Raw genomic sequence first — 23597 nt, 5'->3', positions numbered from 1 at the left:
GTCCTCCAGTAGTGCCCTCAGTAGTGATCCCCCTATGCAGTGCCCCTTATACAGTGCCCCCAGTAGTGGTCCCCCCTGTGCAGTGCCCCTTGTGCCCCCAGTAGTAAGCCCCTTATATAGTGCCCCCATTAGTGGTACCCCCTATGCAGTGCTCCTTATATAGTGCCCCCAGTAGCAGTCCACACTCCATGCAGTGCCCCCAATAGTGGTAACCCTTATGCAGTGCCCCTTAAATAGTGGCCCCAGTTGTAGTCTCCCCCCTATGCAGTACCCCCAGTATTGCCCTCTTTATAGAGCCCCCAGCAGTGGTCCCTCAATGCAGTTCTCCCAGTGGTAGTCCCCTCCCCCGTATGTAGTGCCCCTAGTAGTTGTCCTCTCCCCTTGTAGTGCCCCTAGTAGTAGTAGTCCCCCTTGTAATAGTAGTCCCCCCCTTGTAGTGCCCCCAGTAGTAATCCCCCCAGTTGTAGCCCCCCACAGTTATAATCCCCAGTAGTGGTCCCCCCTTGTAGTGCCCCCCCTGTAGTGCCCCCAGTAGTGATCTCCCCCTTGTAGTACCCCCAGTAGTGGTCTCCCTCTTGTAGTGCCCCCAATAGTAGTCCCTCCCTCTTGTAGTGCCCCCAGTCCAGTAGTGGTTCCCCTTTTGTAGTGCCACCAGTAGTCCCCCCCCTTGTAGTGCCCCCAGTAGTAGTAGTCCCCCCCCTTGTATTGCCCCCATTAGTAGTAGTCCCCCCTTGCAGTGCCTCCAGTAGTAGTTCCCCCCTTGTGGTACCCCCTGTAGTGGTCTCTCCCTTGTAGTACCAGCCTCCCCCCAGTAGACACACGTAGTAAAAAAAAAAAACACCTGAATCCCCGCTCCCGCCGTCGTCATCCGCTCCTCCGTCTGTCCTTCCCGGGCATTATGGGAGAGACGTCATATGACGTCATGACGCCTCTCCCATTGCCCACTGCGGGAGCCATCTTCCGGCTCCTGCAGTGGGCGCAACAGCAGTGGCGTAACTAGGGGGGGTCGGGCAGGGTGCGTGCCCTGGGCGCTGTGGGACCGGCGGCGTGGGGGGGCGCCACCGGCCACGGTCCGGCCCGCCCTAGTTAGCCACCAGTGTAGCGCCGACCGCAGTGAGTGCGGTCAGCGCTACACATTTACACAGGACCGGCGCTAGGCTTCCAGCGCCGGTCCTGTGCTGCACACCTGAGCCCATTCCCTCTCCCTGAGCGCTTGCCCAATAGCGCCAGGAGGCGGGCTCAGGCTGTGCATAACACACGCATCGCCGCCAGCGCTGGCAGCGATGCGTGTGTTAAACAGCAGCCAATGAGAGTCAGATAAACTCTCATTGACTGCTGCAGCACCCACTGCAAGAGCCGGACTTCTGTCCGGCTCCTGCAGTGGGTAATGGGACAGACGTCATAACATCATGACGTCTCTCCCATAATGCTGAGCGCGCCAGCCCGGGAGGACTGGCGGGAGCGGTGAAATTCAGGTAAGTATATATATATTTTCTTTTTTTAAAACCTGCCTGCACTACTGGGGGCACAACGGGGGAGGGGGGTGGCTACTACTGGGGGGACCTCTACTGGGGGTGGGGGCACCATGGGGGGTGGCTACTACTGGGGCCACCATTATTGGGAGGACCTCTACTGGGGGCACCATTATTGGGAGGACCTCTACTGGTGGGGGGCTATTACTGGGGGCACTTAATCGGGAGGGGGAACCTCAACTGGGGACCACTACTTGGGGGGGAACTACTACTGGGGCCATTATAAAAGGGACCTACTACTAGTGGCACTGCACTGGGGGGACCACAACTGGGGGCAATAATAGGAAGGACCACTACAGGGGGCACTGAATAGGGGGGGTCACTACTGGGGGCCTGCATCAGGGGGACCACTACTGGGGGCACTGCATGGGAGGGGGGTACTACTGTTGGGGGCACTATATAAGGGGCTTACTGCTAGGGGCACTGCACTGGGGGGACCACTACAGGGGGCACTAGATAGGGGGGATCACTACTGGGTGCCTGCATGCGGGGGGGACTACTGCCGGGATCACTATATAAAGGGCACTGCATAGCGGGGGGGACTACTACTGGGGGCACTATATAAAGGGCACTGCATAAGGGGATACCACTACTGGGTGCACTGCATTGTGGGGACTGCTACTGGGGGCACTGCATAAGGGGGAACACTACATAGGGCACTGCATTTGGGGGGACCACTACTGGGGGCACTGAGTAAGTGGAACTAATTGAGGGCTGTATAAGGGGGACCACTACTGGGGATACTGTATAAGGGGCACTACTATGGGCCTGCATAAGAGGGACCACAACCGCATACTGGGGGTACTGTATAAGGGGTACTACTGGGGTTAAGGTGCATATGGATAGGAATGTTCAGCGTGAAAATAAAGGGGTGTGTCATGTTGACATGTCCCATTTTTAAGTGACCACGCCCATTTTTTCCCACGCACGCCGAAGGCGCGCGCACATATCGGGGTGTTGGGTGCGGGGGGTGGGGGCTCCCTTTTCAAATTTGCCCTGGGCTCCAAATACCCTAGTTACACCACTGCGCAGCAGCAGCTAATGAGAGTCTGACAGACTCTCACTGGCTGCTGATCAAAACAAACACACAGCTGCCGGAGCCGGCGGCTGTGTGTTTGTCACTTGTGTAGCGCTGACCGAACTCCGTGACACAGTGACACAGACTGCCCGCGGCCCGCATGACGCTGTGGCCCGGGGGGCACATGGCACCCTGCCCCCCCGGCCCAGCCCGCCACTGAGAGCCGCCCAGAGCCGCAACAGGAAACAGCGCAGGAAGGAGACGCTGCTGGAGAGTCTGCTGACAGCCTAATGCGGTGAGTACAACCCTGTCCCCCGGGCCCCCCTCCCTCCCTCAGTGTGGCCCGAGTCTCCCCGCCCCCGCTGCTTACGGTCAGTCACTGAAGGACACACTCCGTCCCGAGCCCCGTTGCAGCGCTGCTGATGCCCCCAGTGCTGGCCATACTGTCCCGCATAATACATTGAACTCCCCTCCCTTGGGTGATTGAGGGGAGTCAGTGAAATGCTACAGGGGGGGTGACAGGTGCTACTGTGGGAGTGATAGATGATACAGGAAAAGTGACAGGTGCTACAGCGGGAGTGACAGGTGCTACAGGAGGAGTGACAGGTGCTACAGGAGGAGTGACAGGTGCTACAGGGGGAGTGATAGGTGCTACAGGGGGAGTGACAGATGCTACAGGAGGAGTGACAGGTGCTAAAGGGGGAGTGATAGGTGCTACAGGGGGGGTGACAGGTGCTACAGGAGGAGTGACATGTGCTACAGGGGTAGTGACAGGTGCTATAGGGGGCGTGATAGGTGCTACAGGAGGAGTGACAGGTGCTACAGGGGGAGTGACAGATGCTACAGGGGGAGTGAGGTGCTACAGGAGGAGTGACAGGTGCTACAGGGGGAGTGATTGGTGCTACAGGGGGAGTGACAGGTGCTACAGGAGGAGTGACAGGTGCTACAGGGGGAGTGACAGGTGCTACAGGAGGAGTGACAGGTGCTACAGGGGGAGTGAGGTGTTACGGGAAGTGAGTGGTGCTAAAGGGGGAATGAGCTGCTACAGGGCGAGTGACAGGTGCTACAGGTGGAGTGAGGTCCTACAGGGTGAGGATGTGAGGTGCTACAAGGTGAGGGGAGCAAGAGGTGCTATGAGGTGAGGTGAGTGAGAGGTGCTATGAGGTGAGGGGAGTGAGAGGTGCTATAAGGTGAGAGGAGTGAGAGGTGCTATAAGGTGAGGGGAGTGAGGTGCTACAGGGTGAGGAGAGTGAGGCGCTACAGGGTGAGGGGAGATAATATATATTTGTATATACATATATACATGTACTGTATATACATTTATACATATGTATACACTCTGGTTGAGACCTGAGTTGGGGGCCCCTTAAGAATTTTGCTATGGGGCCCACAAAGTTCTAGTTACACCACTGAAAGAATGGTATACAACCACACTATTGGGGTAAATTTACTAAGATAGGAGTTCTATTTAAGAAGTGATGTTTCCTATAGCAACCAATCAGATTCTACTTCTTATTTATCTAGCACCTTCTAGAAGATAATACTTGGAATCTGATTGGTTGCTATGCTACTTCTTAATAGAACTCCCATCTTAGTAAATTTACCCCTTGGTGTCTAGGCACTACACTAATAGTCACACTGCAGCCAATATGCATGAGAGCAACATAATATTAATCAGTCTACCCTCAAAGAGCCTAAGAGAATCATCTATTAGGACTGTGTGAAGTCACAAACTATATAGTTAAAGAATTACTGAAATGTAACATCACACTCTGTGGAACTAGAACTATCGAAAGCATGTAAGATATAATGTGTCATTTAGGCCTAACGGGTGGACAGTCTGTAGCACGTAGATCCATTTGGCCTCTTCATGAAGTAGGATGTGGCCCCTGTCACCTCCACGAGAGTTGGGTGAAACAAAGTCAATCATTTTGTATCGAATAGTAGAAAGACTATGATGAAATTCAGGAAAGTGCTACTGGAGTGCAAGGCCATCCTCTCCTTCATTTGAGGCTTGGTTTTTCCGATGTATAAAAGTCCACAGGGACATCTGATTTAATATATAATATATCGGCTGGTAGAGGTTAAACAGTGTTTGATTGAGAAAGTTTTCTAGACCTGGGATGGGCAAAGGTATTACCTGTTTCTAAAAACTGCAAGTGGTGCATCCAATACACCTATAGTTCCCAGGCTTACGTGTAAGGAAATGGGTAGATAAAATCGTAGAATGATGGCTAATGTCATTATGTACAACTACTGTACAGCTTTGATGTTCCTCCCCCGTCTGTAAGACGACAATATAGAAGATCCTTGTAGTGCTGGAAGTAACTTGTCCTTTGAAACAAGTGGTCACATATTTCTGGCTGTCCTCATCAGATCATGACTGGTAGTGGTGTATTGTTGTCTGCGTTATCACGAACTGTGGTAGTAAGGACTTCTCTCCGCGTTAAAGATAATACACGTTCTTTCGCTTTCCTGTAGTGATATCCCCATTTTAGGAATTTAAGTGTCACATTCTCATATCTGCAATAAAGCATCAACTGGATCGCTGCAGATTCGTATGATCCGTAAAAACTGCAAGAACTGTAGGGTAGACCCCACGTCAATGACGGAGGGTGGTGGCTCTCGGCTTGTAGCACTGTGTTTCTATCTGTGCTCTTGATATGCATGGAAGTTTGCAGCTCGTAATCCTGGCTAAGGGTCACAGTGACATCCAAGTATTGTGTGCTTTCATAGCGACATTCATATGTGAATTTGATAGGGGATTCCTGGCCGTTGATATCAGACATCGGTTGTATGAAGTCATCTTTTGCCCCTGTCCACAATAGAAAAATGTAATCTATATAACGGGTGTACCCTTCTATTTGTTGTGCCACCACAGGGTTAGGAAAGAAAACATCCCTTTCTACTGAATACATATAGATGTTTGCAAAACTGTATGCCACACATGAGCCTATGCGCAACCTGAGCGCTGTATATAAATTTGCCATCAAACACAAAGTAATTTCGTGTTAGAGTGACTTGCAACAATTGAATGAAAAAAATTGATCTTTATCCATCCCTTGCTGCTGTCGGTGCGACATATCAGGTGCATCGTCTAGTGTGCACACTTTATAGGCGCACTCCCGCGGGTCACTAGCGACATCCCCCGTCGGCCCTACTGACAGGGGATGTCGCTAACAGAGCCATGTTGCAGCATGTAGCATGACATGTCCCTCCCCCTGACGGACCCGGCATCGGCAAGTGTGTACGCACTTGACGTATGGCGGGTTCTGTCACCAGCGATGTGGTGCTGGATACACATCATTTAATTTGTACTCAGCTCAAGACCCATACTGTATTGAAGGGAAGCATGGAGTCTCTGGTGATGTGGTGCTAAAAATTAGATCTGGATCCTGAATTAAAGAGGGACATTGCCAACCAATCTACATCAGCTGTCATTTTCTAGCACTTTGTCAAATCTCAGTCATAGGTTCAACAATTTGGACAGTTATATATATATATATATACTGTATATAAAATTCATTGGTCTGTCTATTTGTTTGTTCGGTTATGCATTCGGAACTTTGACCCAGGTAGCCTGTTCTGTGCCTTCCACTGGATGGATTTGGATGAAAACTTCACAGAGTGTCAACAGTGGATCCCAGAAGACATACTAGAGGGTTGAAGTCCTGGTTGGACTCCCTTGGACCTCTCGCTGGGAAAAACTTTGATGGGGGAAACTTGCTCTGGGCCTTCCACTGGATGGATTTGGATGAAAACTTCACATAGGAGTGGCAATTTGTCTGGGATGCCTAATGGAGTGGTTGGTGTCCTGGTAAAAATCTCATGGTGGAGTGCGCCATGCAAAACTTTGACCCAGGGAGCATGTTCTGGGCCATTCACTGGATGGATATGGACGACATCACATAATTTGGACAAAAACTTCACAGAGTGGTAACATTGGATCCCAAAAGACATAATAGGGGGGTTGAGGTCCTGGTAGGACCTCCCGTTAGTGTACGCTGGGCAGAAGTTTGACCCGGGAATGTTGAGCAGAACCTTGACCCAGGGACATTGGGCAAAACTTTGACCCGGGGAGCCTGTTCTGAGCCATCCACTGGATGGATTTGGATGAAAACTTCACAGAGTGGTGACATTGGATCCCAGAAGATATAGTCGGACCTCCCATTGGTGTACGCTTGGCAGAACTTTAACCCGGGGACACTTACCAGAACTTTGACCTGGGGAGCTTGTTCTGGGCCTTCCACTGGATGGATTTGGATGAAAACTTCAAATAAGGGTGGTAATTGGTCTGGGTTGCCTAATGTACTAATAGTGGTCCCGGTCGAACCTCACCGCAAAGTGCACCAGGCAGAACTTTGACCCAAGGAGCCTGTTCTGGGCCTTTCACTGGATGGATTTGCCAACAAGAGGATGGGACAGGGCTTTGTCATTACCGCTCATTTTGATTTGCTGAATTTGCTAGTGTAGTTTCTTCAGAAGCTAACCAAGCACCCATGCTCATCGGTGATCCTGTTCCACCAGGTAACTGAACTTCTAATACAGTAACAATGTATAATTTGAGTGAATAGTCTGGAACCAGATCCCAAGAAGAGGGGAGGGGCCCTCAGGCAGTGGGGCCTGCCAGTGGCATCACTAGGGTCTTGTGGGGGGTGCGGGCTGCACCGGGTGATACCATTCGAGAGGGTGACACCAAAATAGTAGAGATGCTCTGCTATTTTGGCGCCATCCCGTTGGATGGTGTCACCGAACAGCCAGGCAGCACGTAGGGAGAGGCTGTGTGCTGCCTGGGTAAGGCAAGCCCACTTTGTGTGCTGAGAACAGGGGGTGTAACATGGTCACGTCCCCAAGAAGCTATGCCCCCTTGCATGCTCGAGTAGTTTCACTCCAGCCTCACTGGGTGTCACCAAAGTAAGTGACGCCGCTTGGGCCTACCAGGGAATTTCCCTGTACTCCCGAGTGCCAGTCCGACCCTGACTACTGCTTATTACAAATATGTGGGCACAACTTGGGCACAGTAGAGATAGAAGGACTGCTCACAACTGTATGTGGTTTAAGGGTTTAGAAGCCATGGAAAATTGCTAAATTGGCCGAGATTTCATCTACACCATGCAAACTGCTGTATAGTAAATCGAGTGGCTTGATCCCTGGAGATGTGTGTGTGTGTGTGGGGGGGGGGGGATTTGGGGGTTCATATGTGCTACACCAAAATTAATCATTAGCCAAATTAGCTCTCGTTTTGTGGCAGGTTTCATCACATAGGACTTCATTTAGGGGGAGTTATGTTAAACATTAAGAGGACAGGTAAAGTTCCCATAACAACCCATTAGCAATTACAGTACTTATTGTTTTATAGAGGATACTTCATAAGTGCAAGCTGTGGGCTGATTAGTTGCTATTGGCAACTTCTTCACTTGTCATAATTAGATGGTTTGATACATCTCTCCCTTGGCGTTTTTTGTGATTGTGCACAAAATTTTTTACTCTTTGTCCTCGGAGAGTTAGCATGAGGAGGGAAGTGGTGCCATTCTATAACATTGCAACTATATTGGATCAATTAATAATTAATCAAATGTATTAGAGTCAATCTATTCATATAACTTAAGTGTTATTTCCATATTAACTGCTGCAAGAAAAATTAATTTTTTATTTTTTACATTTGTGAAGGCGTTGGATTTAATTTTGTTTCAGCTATGACAAATGTGACATTGTCTTTCACTGATAAAATGTTATTTTATTTTGTGCATCTGAGCACATATTTGTTGTACAAACAGGGGCAGATTAATAATGGGGCAGATAGAGCTCCAGCTCCAGGCCTCCACATAAAAATAGGCCATACTTGCCTACCCTCTCAGGACCTGTGGGAGGCACATGATTTTTCAGGTAACCCCCAGCACTCCCGTAAGAGTAGGCACTTCTCCCGCATTCTACCCACTTCCTAGTGAAGTGGGCAAAATGGGGAAAATTTTCTCAGGGATCGATGGGTCTGTGAGTGGGTGTGGGGCCTAATTATTTGGCTCCACCCTTAGACAAATTATTCTGGATTCCCAGCATTTTACAGCAAGGGGTTTCGGTTTAATGATGTGGATAGTCTGGCCCCGTCCCCATCACCGCCCACCTGCATCTCTGCATCCGGGCAACTCCTGGAGAGGAAAATCTAAATTTCGGTAAGTATGAACATGTATCAACATGATGATGACCAGCTGCCTAGCTGGTGACATAGTCAGCCATAAATTCTAAGTTTTTCTAATTTTCTCACAAAATTATAATTTTTTCTATTTTTATGTATTTAAGGAGATAGTGGGGCTGTAAGTGTATGGATGTCTACACATGCACTTGGCTCTGACCACACCCATACAGGACTGGTCACACCCACTTTACTCTGGTCACACCCACACAGCACTGGTTACAGCTCCTCTCCTTCTCAGTATTGGCCCATGAAGATTTTAGCCCCAGGTCCATGTGGCCTTTAAATGGTAACCTGTCTACCAAAGCTGAGTGATATTACAAAGTTTGCTTAAGATGTAACAAGTCACATGGTCAGTATTGTTAGGTGAAAAATCACCTCCTGCATATATTTTGCCATTGCTATCTATCTATTAATAATCTATTTACATTTATCTATCTACCTATCATTTACTTTAAAATAAGCTTACAGTACAAGGTCATTAGACATATTAACATATACAGTTGAGAGCTGACAGTTCTATAGCAAGTCACATGATCAGCCTATTAAAAATCACATCCTACCTTAATTTCACCAATTCTATCTATCTATCTATCTATCTATCTATCTATCTATCTATCTATCTATCTATCTATCTATTGCAGTATTAACAATGGGGGATAGAGCAACAGCTCCAGGCTTCTAAATAAAAATAGGCCCATCATCAGCATGATGATAACCAGCTGCCTAGCTGGTTATTCAGTCAGCAATAAATTATAAGTATTACAATTGTGGGACTACTAGTATATGGGGTGTACACAGACACTTGCCTCTGGTCTTACCCACACAGCACTGGTTACAGCCCTTCTCATTTTAGACCCTTATACATTTTCAGCCCCATCCCCATGAGGTCCTTAATCCAGCCCTGTGTACACAGCATAAAAATGTATTAAGATTAAAACATGGTATATACAGTAGACTTTTAAATTGTGTACTAATATATATATATATATATATATATATATATATATGCCTAATGCTTGAGTATCCTTTTTCTACTTGAGGTGCTAATTACACTGTTCTACCTGGTAGACACCTGCATAAGTTCTACTCTTTCAGCTGTTTCCATCATAAAAGGCGTCTGAGTCTACATAGAGTATGACTGCAAGTACTCTTTTCTTTAGGCACATTTTGACATTGTTTATATATGATATATAAATATTATATAATTTTTTTTAATTTACCATCATTATTTTTACCGTACAAATCTCAATTAGATAAACATTAATTAAATTGTAAAGTAATATAAAATGCTATTTAATATTCAGAAAAAAATAATAATTAATATCCTTAACCTATTTAATTTCTCAAACTAACATTATATAATATTTAATATAAAAATATATGTTTGTCACTACTGAAATTTTGAAAATATTTTCTGAGGATTAAAAAGTATTTTCTAATACTTTACAACTTAATTAATATTTTCTGATTAATATTTGGGAAAAAAATTAATTATGATAAATAAATATATATATATATATATACACAGTATATATATATATATATATATATATATATAATTGTCTTGTGTTATATAATATAATTCAATAAGTGCCCACAACACAGCTCTGTTTACTGATTAGTGAAATTTGTGGGCTTTGCAAGAATTCCAACTTGCTTTGCAAAAAGGTTAAACAGGGCTGTGAGTCTAAGTTGGCATTGGCAAGTGCTATTTTCAGTTTATATAAGGTCGTACCAGAGCTTCTATATTTAGCCATGTTAATAAAAAGAGATTCTTCATCATTATACCAGCTTAGGAAGCATAAATCACATATGGCTGAGCAAATCTAGAAGGACGTAAGGTGATTCATTGCCCTAATCCTTAGTTATATGAAGTCACATTAAATCCTTGTTGCGTCTGTTTCCTTAGCCTTTCATTTCACAGTGTTGTTTGATTGTCTATAATTCTGCCCACCCTTGATAAATGCAATGTAAAGACAGAAATCTTTAATAAGTTTAGAGCAGCTGAACACAATATTGTTTGTTTTGTTTGGAGTCCAAATCATCATTTACCATATTTTTTAGGCCGTAACTTCAGAAGCCAGCTGGAACTAAAACGAAGGCTGGAGACACATTGTTATATATTTGGTGTCCTTCAGCCTTATTTTCTAGGCATATTAGCATTTCCGTAAATTACTACAACATGTTTTACTGTGTGCATTTTATGCATATTTTAAATCTATACTTTCAACCTGGCTGGTTACTTGTAATTATTTTAATGACTTGCATATTATTATTATTATTAATTTTATTATTATTATTATTATTATTGCCTTTTATTTATATGGTATTACCAATTAATTTCATAGACTGTGCTAGATAAATTCCAGAAGCCAATTGGTTGCTTTGGGCAACCTCTTCACTTTCTCTCCAAGGTGTTATGCAGCTCCCCCTAAGTGAGTGATTCATAGCAGCTGTCAAAGTTCCAGTGCCTTAAGAAGGGCGGACAGAAAAGATCAGTGTCACTGAGTGTAAATGGGAATGCATGGCGAGAACCATTGGGTGGAGGGCTCTGCCAGTAAGAGCTTACACTTTAGGCTGGTGGGGAGGTTAAACTGGGAGGTGAACTAGGAAGAGGGACTACCGAGAGTGTGAGTTGAGTGTGAGGAAGGGCTTTGAGCCTTAATGAACAGGTACGTTTTCAGGACGTTTGAATCCATACAGGGTGAGACACGGTATAAAAGTTGTGAGAATGAGTTTCAGAGGAGGGGGAGTAGCATGGGAGAAGATGTTGGATGTGGGAGGTGCTAATAAGGCAACAATCAGGGGAAGAGTGGAGAAGGTGAGAAGGAGTGTGGATTGAGATGAGGTTGGAAAAGTAGGAGGAAGAAAAGTGATTGACTGCTTTGAAAGTGATGGTGAGGAGTTTTATTGGTTTTTAAAGGAGAAGGGGAGTCAATTAAGAAGTTGAAGAAAAGGAGAAGTTGAATCAGAGCAATGAGATAGGAAGATGAGATGAGTAGCAGCATTGAGGATAGATTTAACAGAGGAATGGCTCCAGAGAAGATCTGACAGTAATTACCTTGTTTCTGTATATTTAGGGAAGTGTCACTGGGTCTAGGTTTTGAAGTGGAATGATTAGACTCAAGCCTACTATCAGTTAATATGTCTCCTCCTCAGTTCTATTTTATTACTGTTTATTTAAATAACAATGCCATACTACACATAGATTACCATAGGATTCTGAATCATAAACACTAGTCTATGCTCCATTGGAGCTTACGATCTAAACTTCATAACCCAAACACTGGTATCCATTTTGTCAGAAGCCATTTACCCTACCAGCATCTTTTCTGAATGTGAGATGATCAAGAGTATCATGAGGAAACAAATGCAAGCATGGCGAACACATGCAAATTCTACACAGGTAGGAACCTGGTAGGAATTGTTCCTATGGCCGCGAGGCTAAGAGTCAGTAAAGCTAACCTCCATGATACTCAGTTGAGCTCCATGGCACCAGGGCTATGTGACACCTTGCTACTTAGTTGAACTACATTTGGGATTTGTGCCAGTGAGGACACTTGTAATAAACCAAGTCAGTTCATCAATTTACATTTTTATCCAGGCGAACTTCATTTACTATCTGCCTATGTTCTGAGGCTCATTGATGCAATCTTGAAAATTATTGTAAGTTAACTGCTTATTCCACCATCAGCAGGAGCAATGAAACTCTCATCATACACAACCACTATGCATGCGGACAATCCATTTTGAATGCAGCTACAAGACTGATATTCCTCGCTAAATGTTCATTGTCTGCCGCTCCGCTCTGTCGGTCCCTCCACTGGTTACCTGTATTCTACAGAATTCAAAATAAAATATTCTTACTTACACATAAGGCTATTATCCAAACTACACCTACATAAATCTCTACACTTATTTCAAAAATATCTCCCAACCCGACCTCTCCGCTCAGGACCGGCCCAAGCCTAATTCTTTTGGTAAGCAAATATAGATTTTTGCGCTCCCTAGTGGAATAAACAATATTATACACAGACAAAGTTAAAGCACTATGGAGCCTATTTATCAAGGCAGTTTTGCCACGCATCAGTTCCCAATACATAATTATGTCACAAATCAGTGCCACAATACACAACATGTCATACATCAGTGTCCCCAACACATAAATGTACCACACATTTATTTATTTATTACCAGTTATTTATATATCACACACATATTCCGCAGCGCTTTACAGAGAATATTTGGCCATTCACATCAGTCCCTGCCCCAATGGAGTTTACAATCTATATTCCCTACCACATGCTCACACACATACACACTAGAGTACCAGTATATTTTTGGAGTGCAGGTGGAAACCAGAGTACCCAGAGGAAACCCACTTAAGTACCAGGGAGAATATAATAACTCCACACAGTTAGGGTCATGGTGGGAATCGAACCCATGACCTCAGTGCTGTGAGGCAGTAATACTAACCATTACACCATCTGTGCTGCCCACACATCAGTGCCCCAACACATAATTGTACCACACATCAGTGCCCCACACATATGTTTGCCACAATACACAATATGCCACATATAAGTGCCCCAATACATTATTATGCCACACATCTGTGCCACAAAACATCATTGTACCACACATCAGTGCCCCACACATATTTTTGCCACAATACACAATATGTCACATATAAGTGCCCCAATACTTTATTATGCCGCACATCAGTGCCACAATACATAATTATGCCACACATCAGTGCCACACATCAGATAACTGATCTCCATGGGAAGCGTGGCATCCAAGCTCAACCCCCAGTCTCTCACTCACAACCCCCTTCCAATCCAAACAACTCTCCTGCTGAGCTCAGCGTGGTGCTCCAAAAGGGGTCAGGGTGCATTTCTCCATCTGCAAAAAAAAGGTAGGGTGCAGCGCCCTGCTAAACCAACCTGGCATAAACACACACATCACACATTTATTAAACACTGTTGTAGACTCAGAGCACCCAATATGCCCATTCACCTGCACCCCCATTTACAAACCCCATTTACCCACAGCGAACCATTCATCCATCCTATCAGCACCCATTAATCCATTCAGCAACCGTTACCTTCCCCCTACACATCATCCACTCCCCTCAATAGTCCATGATTCAATTAACCCCCTATTATACCATTCCCTCAAGAACCCATCAGTCCTCCCTAAGTGTCCATTGACCTATTCCACTCCATATCATTATTATTTCACTCTCCCAGGATCACGTTCATCCATTCTATCAGCTCCCACACAGCATTCATCAACCTATTAACACCCCCAATCAGCACCTAATAACTTCCCCCAACCAGCACTGATTAACCCATTCATTACTCATTTCACGCCTCCCAGCACCCATTAACACATTCACTCACCCTGCCAGCACTCAATACCCCTCCACACATATACACAGCCCCCCCAATCTGAGTCGTATCCGAGTCAGGCTCGACTTTTCCCGCCTGACTCGGATCTGAAATCGAGGCAAAACGTCATCATACCGCCTTCCGGATCTCGCGGGTTTTGGATTCTATAAAAGGTCCCTGTGTCGGCGCCATTTCTCACTCCAACTGTGGACAGTGAAGAGGGAGGGTGGGAGATAGGGCTGGCTGGGCTGTGTTGTGCTGCTGTTGTCCATAGGGGCTGTGACCACTCAGTCAATAGGGGCTGACTGGGCTGTGTTGTGCTGCTGTTGTCCATAGGGGCTGGCTGGGCTGTGTTGTGCTGCTGTCATAGGGGCTGGCTGGGCTGTGTTGTGCAGTCAGTTGCAGACATAGGGGCTGTGGGCCTGATTCAGACTCGCTCGCGAGCGCTGAGTGCTCGCAAGCGGATCGATGTTGCTCAAGGGCGCATGCGCACGACGGAGGCGGCTCCGTCGTGCGCATGCGCGAGACACGAATAACGATGGCCAAGCCTTTGTTATGGGTCTCGCACCAAAGGGGGTGTGCTGTCGAAGGTGATTGACAACACGCCCCCTTTGGTGGGTGTGCCGGGGGCGTGGCTGCCCAGACAGAGGTGTTCCCATGGGAATGCCTACCGTCTGGGGCCGGCCCCACTGACATCACTAGTGATGTCAGAGGGAGTGCTTTTGGCTCTGATAGAGCCAAATGCACTCCAGGGCTTGCGGCAGTGAGACCCTACCGCAAGGACCTCATCGCTAGCCCGATGGTCGCGATGGTCTTGACCATCGTGACCATCATTTTGGCCGCTCGCTATAGCTGTGGGTGGTCACCCACAGCTATGCGAGTGGCCAGGAGGCCGCTCCAAAAAGGAGGAGGGATGGCGCTCAGAGCGAGCGCTCTGTCAGAGCGTCCGGCTCTGAATCAGGGCCTGTGTCCACTCCAAAGTCTATAGGGGCAGGCTGGACTGTGTTGTGCAGTGTCCCATAAAGGCTGTAGTCCTAGAAGGGTGCTGTAGTGTTGTCCAGGGGGTGATCTGTGCATCAGGGGTGCTCCCCCAAAGTGCACTCCCCAAAAAATTACTTTTTTTTGTTTGTGAATTGTGTGCGCAGTAGCTGCACGTGCATCAACAAAGTAACGCCAAGTGTGCGCCTGTGTCATAAGTAAAGGGCCGACTGGCTTGACCGTTAAAGGGTGCTGTAACCCCCAAAGTGCACTCCAAACAAAATAAAAAATTATTTTCTGTATTTGTGAATTGTGTGCACTGTGGCTGCATGTGCATCAACAAAGGAGCAGCGCCAAGCGTGCGCCTGTGTCCCATAAGTAAAGGGCCGGCTGGCTTGTCCGTTAAAGAGTGCTGTAACCCCCAAAGTGCACTCCAAAAAAAATAAAAAAATATATTTTTTGTGTTTGTGAATTGTGTGCACAGTAGCCGCACGTGCATCAACAAAGTAGCGTGAAGTGTGCGCATGTGTCATAAGTAAAGGGCCGGCTGGCTTGTCCGTTAAAGGGTGCTGTAACCCCCAAAGTGCACTCCAAACAAAATAACATAAATGGAGGACCAAACTTTCTCCGATAAAAATAAAATAGGGAAAGCTCAAGAACCACTTCCTCCTAGTGCTGAAGCTGCTGCCACTAGTCATGACATAGACGATAACATGCCATCAACGTCGTCTGCCAAGGCCGATGCCCAATGTCATAGTAGAGGGTATATACAATCTCAAATGACAAAGTTCAGGAAAATGACCTTAAAAAAAACATTCAAATCATCTGAGGAGAAACGTAAACTTGCCAATATGCCATTTACGACACGGCGTGGCAAGGAACAGCTAAGCTAAGGTCTTTCCCTATGTTCATGACTAGTGGTTCAGCTTCACATGACGATGGAAGCCCTCATCCCACTAAAAAATCAAACGAGTTAAGCTGGCAAAAGCACAGCGAAGAACTGTGCGTTCTAAGAAGATATCACAAATCCCCAAGGAGAGTCCAAGTGTGGTGGCGGTTGCGATGCCTGACCTTCCCAGCACTGGACGGGAAGAGGTGGCTCTTTCCACCATTTGCACGCCCTCTGCAAGTGCTGAAAGGAGCACCCACAGTCCACTTGCTGATATGCAAATTGAAGATGTCACTGTTGAAGTACAACAGTATGAGGATACTGGTGTAGCTGGTGCTGAGGATGAAGTTGGCGAGGAGGATTCTGATGGTGATGTGGTTTGTTTAAATCAGGCTCCAGGGGAGACAGTTGTTGTCTGTGGGCTGAAAAAGCCCATCACGGTCATGCCTGGCCAGAAGACCAAACATTCCACCTCTTTGGTCTGGTAATTTTTCTATCCAAATCCGGACAACTGTCTTGCCATATGTACCATTTGTAAAGGTGAAATAAGTAGGGGTAGGGATGTTAACCACCTTGGAACATCCTCCCGTATATGTCACCTGCAGCATGTTCATAAAAAGTTACTGTCAAGTTCAGAAACTTTGGCTAAGACCGTAAACAGTCCAGGGACACCTAAATACCTTTGTCCTGTTGTATCCAAGCACCTGCAAACCACACCGTCAACTCCCTCCTCGTCAATTTCCTCCTTAGTCAGGATCGGAAGTAGTCCTGCAGGCCATGTCACTGGCATGACTCTCCTATCCGGGATTCCTCCGGAGGATCCTGCATTGCTATGCCTAATGCTGCCGCTGCTGCTGTTGCTGCTGCTGGGAGTCATTCATCATCCCAGAAAGGAAGTAGGAACACTACTTTTACTAAACAATCGACCCTCCAACAGTCCTTAGCGAGGAGGATGAAGTACAACAGCAGTCATCCTGAAGCAAAACGTATAACTGAGGCCTTGACTGCTATGTTGGTGTTACACGTGCATCCGGTATCCGCCATTAGTGCAGTGGGATTTAGACAATTGATGGAGGTAGTGTGTCCCCGATTCCAAATCCCATCTAGATTCCACTTCACTAGGCAGGCGATACCGAGACTGTACAGAAACGTCAGAAAAAGTGTCCTCAGTGTCCTGAAAAATGCGGTTGTACCCAATGTCCACTTAACCAAGGACATGTGGACAAGTGGAACAGGGCAGACTAAGGACTATATGACTGTGACAGCCCACTGGGTAGATGTATCACCTTATGCAGCAACAACAGCAGCGTCACCAGTAGCAGCATCTCAGAAACGCCAGCTCGTTCCAAGGCAGGCTACGCTGTGTATCACCGGTTTCAGTAAGAGGCACACCGCCGACAACCTCTTAGAGAAACTGAGGGAAATCATCACCCAGTGGCTTACCTCACTTAGACTCTCCTGGGGATTTTTGATATCTGACAACGCCACCAATATTGTGCGAGCATTGCATCTGGGCAAATTCCAGCACGCCCCCTGTTTTGCTCACACAATAAACTTGGTGGTGCAGAACTTTCTGAAAAGCGACAGGTACATGCAGGAGACGCTTTGGGTGGCCCGAAAAATTTCTGCCCACTTTTGCCATTCAGCGACTGCGTGCCAAAGACTGGAGCTACAGCAAACACTTTTGAACCTGCCCCGCCATCATCTGAAGCAAGAGGTTGTGACGCGGTGGAACTCAGCCCTTTATATGCTTCAGAGGATGGAGGAGCAGCAAAAGGCCATTGAAGCCTATACATCCACCTATGACATAGGCAAAGGAGGGGGTATGCACCTGACTCAAGCGCAGTGGATAATGATTTCCATGTTGTGCAAGGTTCTCCAGCCCTTTGAACTTACCACATGTGAAGTCAGTTCAGACACTGCCAGCTTGAGTCAGGTCATTCCCCTCATCAGGCTTTTGCAGAAGCAGCTGGAGAAAGTGAAGGAGGAGCTAAGACGGAGCGATTCCGCTTGGCATGTGGGACTTGTGGATGAAGCCCTTCATTCGCTTTGCCAGGATTCCAGGGTGGTCAATCTGTTGAAATCAGACCACTGCATTTTGGCCACCGTGCTCAATCCTAGGTTTAAAGCCTATGTGGTGTCTCTCTTTCCGGCCGACACAAGCCTGTAGAGGTGCAAAGACCTGCTGGTGAAAACACTGTCAGCTGAAGCGGAAAGTGACACGTCAACAGCTCCTTCTTCATTTTCTCCCGCAACTGGGGCTGCCAGGAAAAAACTTAGGTATCCTATGCAACCCGCTGGCGGTGATGTAGGGCAGGCAGGACCAAGTTTGGACATCTGGACATGGCAACAATTTCTGACATGTCTAATGTCACTGCATATGATACTGTCACCATTGACAGAATGGTGGAGGATTACATCGGTGACAGCATCCAAATAGGCATGTCAAACAGTCCGTACCTGTACTGGCAGGAAAAAGAGGCAATTTGGAGGCCCCTGTACAAACTGGCTCTATTTTACCTGAGTTGCCCCCTCCAGTGTGTACTCCGAAAGAGTGTTTAGTGCAGTCGGGAACCTTGTCAGCGAAAGGCGAAGGAGGTTGCTTCCACAAAATGTGGAGATGATGTTCATAAAACTGAATTATCAACTCTTTCAGGGAGACCAGCCTCCAGAACGAACAGAGGGACCTGTGGTGGTGGATTCCAGCGGGGACGAATGAATACTCTGTGAGGATGAGGATGTACACAACACTGAAGAGGGTGAGGAATCGGTGGATGAAGAGGATGAGGATGACATCTTGCCTCCGTAGAGCCAGTTAGTGCAGGGACAGATTAATTGCCAGCTTGTTTTGTGGGGTCCCAAACGAACCAATCATTTCAGCCACAGTCGTGTGGCAGACCCTGGCTCTGAAATGATTGGTTTGTTAAAGTGTGCATATCCTGTTTGTACAACATAAGGGTGGGTGGGACAATTCCATCTTGCACCTCTTTTTTTTCTTTGCATTATGTACTGTTTGGGGCCTTGTTCTTCAAACTGCCATCCTGTCTGCCAATTCAGTGTCACTCCTAGATGGGTCACGTGTTTGTGCCGCCCACTCGTGTCGCTTAGCATTGTCATTCAGCTACCTCGGTGCAACCTTTTGGACATAAAAATACTATTGTGAGGTATGAGGTGTTCAGAATAGACTGAAAATGAATGGAAATTAAGGCTATTGAGGTTAATAATAGCATAGGAGCAGAAAAACCCACAAATTCTGTGATTTTAGCTGTTTTTATGCTTTTAAAAAAAAAAATACAGATCCAAAACACAAAACCCAGATCCCAAAATACGGAAAGGTGGTTTTGGCAAAACCAATCCAGATCCAAAACACGAAGAAAGATCCAGATCAAAACCAAAACATGAAAAGTGGCCGGTGCACACCCCTAATATATACACACACATACATTCATACACATACAATACACATATACACACATATACATACACACACATACATACATTCAAAAACATACAGTACACATATACACTCATACGAAGTATGTCTATTAAATAACGAGACTGATTAAATAACTCATCTTTATTTATTGGTATTACAAATGTAATGTTTGTCCCCTTCAATATACTCCCCATTTGGACTAATACTTCACTGTAGTCTTATTTTCCGCTGGTGGAAGGCATGGAGCAAATCTATTTCTGTTAGTTGTTTCAACATATCTGCTGTTTTCTTCTTTACAACAGATTCAAAATGTGTCCCTTTAAGCACTGATTTAACTTTTGGGAAAAGGTAACAGTCGCAAGGTGCTAAATCGGGTGAATATGGAGGTTGTTCAAGTGTAGTAATGTGATTGTCGGTCAAAAACTGCTTCACAGAAAGTGCTTAGTGAGCAGGCGCATTGTCCTGGTGAAGGATGAAACCATTTTTCTACAGTTGCGGCCGTTTCTTTCTGACTCTTTCTCTCAGCTTTTTCAAAACTTCCTTATAATAATGCTGGTTAACTGTGGTGCCTTCTGGAACCCATTCATGCAAAATTACACCCTTGATATCGAAAAAATTTCACCAAAAATTTCAAATTGCCACGTTGTTCAACTTTTAAACTTAGAATTGTTTCGGCACTCTACAGAAGACACAACCAAATTAAATGGCGACTCACAATCAACTGAACGTCATAGATTGTTGCTGCTTTCATGCAGGTTCAGACAAGTTCAAGGTTACTATGTATACAGTTAGAACCTGTTCTGACTGCTTTGTTTACTAGGTGGAATCACAGTCTCGTTATTTTATAGACATTCCTCGTACATACGAGATCTGGTAACTGCGCTGGCCACTCCATTACAGACAGAATACCAGCTGCCTGCTTCTTCCCTAAATAGTTCTTGGAAATTTGGAGGTGTGCTTTGGGTCATTGTCCTGTTGGAGGAGGAAATTGGCTCCAATCAAGCGCTGTCCACAGGGTATGGCATGGCTTTGCAAAATGGAGTGATAGCCTTCCTTATTCAAAATCCCTTTTACCTTGTACAAATCTCCCACTTTACCAGAACCAAAGCAGCCCCAGACCATCACATTACCTCCACCATGCTTGACAGATGGCGTCAGGCACTCTTCCAGCATCTTTTCACTTGTTCTGCATCTCACAAATGTTCTTCTGTGTGATCCAAACACCTCAATCAAACTTCGATTTGTCTGTCCATAACACGGTTTTCCAATCTTCCTCTGTCCAATGTCTGTATTCTTTTGCCAATATTAATCTTTTCCATTTATTGGCCATTCTCAGATATGGCTTTTTCTTTGACACTCTGCCTTGAAGACGAGCATCCCGGAGTCGCCTCTTCACTGCAGACGTTGACACTGGTGTTTTGTGGGTACCATTTAATGAAGCTGCCAGTTGAAGACTTGTGAGGTGTCTATTTCTCAAACTAGAGACTCTAATGTACTTGTCTTCTTGCACAGTTGTGCACCGGGGCCTCCCACTTCTCTTTCTACTCTGGTTAGAGCCTGTTTGTGCTGTTCTCTGAAGGTAGTAGTACACGCCGTTGTAGGAAATGTTCAGTTTCTTGGCAATTTCTCGCATGGAATAGCCTTCATTTCTAAGAACAAGAATAGACTGTCGAGTTTCACATGAAAGTACTCTTTTTCTGGCCATTTGGAGAATATAATCGGACCAAGAATTGTGACGCTCTAGATACTCAACTAGCTCAAAGGAAGGCCAGTTTTATAGCTTCTCTAACGAGCAAACCCATTTTCAACTGTGCTAACATAATTGCACAAGGGTTTTCAAGGGTTTTCTAATCATGCATTTGTCTTCTAGCTCGCTTAGCAAACACAATGTACCTTTAGAGCACAGGAGTGATGGTTACTATAAATGGGCCTCTATACACCTATGTAGATATTCCTTTAAAAACCAGACGTTTGCAGCTAGTATAGTCATTTACCATATTAACAATGTATAGAGTGTATTTCATTTACCACATTAACAATGTATAGAGTGTATTTCTGATTAAGTTAATGTTATCTTCATTGAAAAAAACAGTGCTCTTCTCTCAAAAATAAGGACATTTCTAACTGACCCCAAACTTTTGAATGGTAGTGTACATACATACAGACATATTTACATACAAACATACATACATATACACATACACATATATTCATCACAAACACTATTCATCACAAACACTATTTCATCAAAGCCTTCCAGCTCTCATCTTAACTTGCCGCTACATACTCCTTCGGTTGCTGCTATTTCCTATGTGGCTAAAGGACCTCTGTGACGTATCCACCACGTGACCGCTGCAGGGGGCTGAACCGCTCCTGCGTTACTGTCCACTAGGATATAGAGGGGGAATAAATATTTGTGGCGAGCGCAGCGAGCCATCGTGCACGAAGCGTGGCGAGTGCAGCGAGCCCGCGAGGGGACACTTTTGGTCCCCCGTTAGCATGCCCGCCCCTCCCCCTTTCAGGCCGGGTCACGTTGGTGTGACGTCACAGGTCCATCAGCCTTGTATAGTCTAGACCTAACCATACTCCTTCCTCCCTGCCTACCCCATCTGTGTCACACCTGTTTGCCTGTCCTTCCCCTTTAGAATGTAAGCTCCTATGAGCAGGGCCCTCTACCCTCTTGTGCTTCTCCTTACTCTACCTTCATCTACTTCTTACTGTCTACCAGGGCACCTAAAACTTGGTTGCTTTGCATTGTTGCTTATCTGGGTGTTATGGTCGTGAATGTAGCAATGTATATTATCCATGTCCTGTATTGTATTGTATTGTACTGTACTGTAAGTCACTGTAAATCAACCTATTTGTTTATGTACTTTGTAAGGCGCTGCGGAACACTTGTGGCACCATATAAATAAACGATAATAATAATAATAATATTCATACATATACAGTACACATATAGTACAAATACACACACATACAGTATACATACAGTACACATACATACACCCACAAACAGAACACATACATACACACACATACAATACACATACATTCATACACATACAGTACACACACATACATTCATACACACATACATACATGCGTTCATTCATATACATACATTTCACACATACAGCATACATACAGTACACACACATTATTATTATTATTATTATTATTATTATTATTATTATCCTTTATTTATATGGCGCCACAAAGGTTCCGCAGCGCCTTACACAGTACATAAATGAGCACACAAGAAAAACAGTTAATAGTAATACAAAACAATGCAGGACAAGGACAAGGTTATAAACTCAGCTGCAAAACACAAGCAGCAGGACATGAGCAACCAGGTGGTAGGTGCCATTGTAGGGAGTTAGGAGTAAATTATACTATAAGTAGGGGGAGGAGAAGCACGTGAGGATGAGGGCCCTGCTCGTGAGAGCTTACATTCTAAAGGGGAAGGGCAGACAGACAGGGGCGACACAGAGGGGTAGATAGTGAAGAAGGAGCATGGAGCACTGGGTTAGGATATGTGCTGCGGAATGTGTGTGTATAAGACGACCTGATGTTATGTAAAAATTAAGTCCTTCATACATCTATCTCTATGATAGAAAATAGATTGTTTGTGTTATTTACATGAGAGATGTACAAAGTAAAGTAGAAGCACTTTAATTTGTGTGTTACATTTTAGCATCTATATACAGCCTGACAAGAAATGCAGCTATTATGGGACTGTCCCGCCATCCTAATACAGTAGTGACTACTTTAGTTCCAGCTGCTGGGTGCTATGACATGCTCCTGTGAGTGGGTGCATCTCACATGCTAGACCCACTCACACACATACATACATTCATTCAAATACATACATTTCACACATACAGCATACATATAGTACACACACATACAGTACACATACATTCATATACACATACAGTACACACACACATACAGTAGACACATACAGTACATTCATACACACACAGTACACATACATTCATATACATACAGTACATACACATACAGTACACATACATACATACATACATGCACATACAGTTTAAACACATTCATACACATACAGTACACATACTTTAATACACACATACAGTACACATACATCATACACATACAGTACACATACATTATACACAT

The sequence above is a fragment of the Taudactylus pleione genome, unplaced genomic scaffold (assembly GCF_031769625.1).
Source record: "Taudactylus pleione unplaced genomic scaffold, aTauple2 ptg000189l, whole genome shotgun sequence".
Classification (NCBI taxonomy): Eukaryota; Metazoa; Chordata; class Amphibia; order Anura; family Myobatrachidae; genus Taudactylus; species Taudactylus pleione.
The sequence above is the reverse complement of the archived record's forward strand: the minus strand, read 5'-3'. Positions refer to the sequence as shown.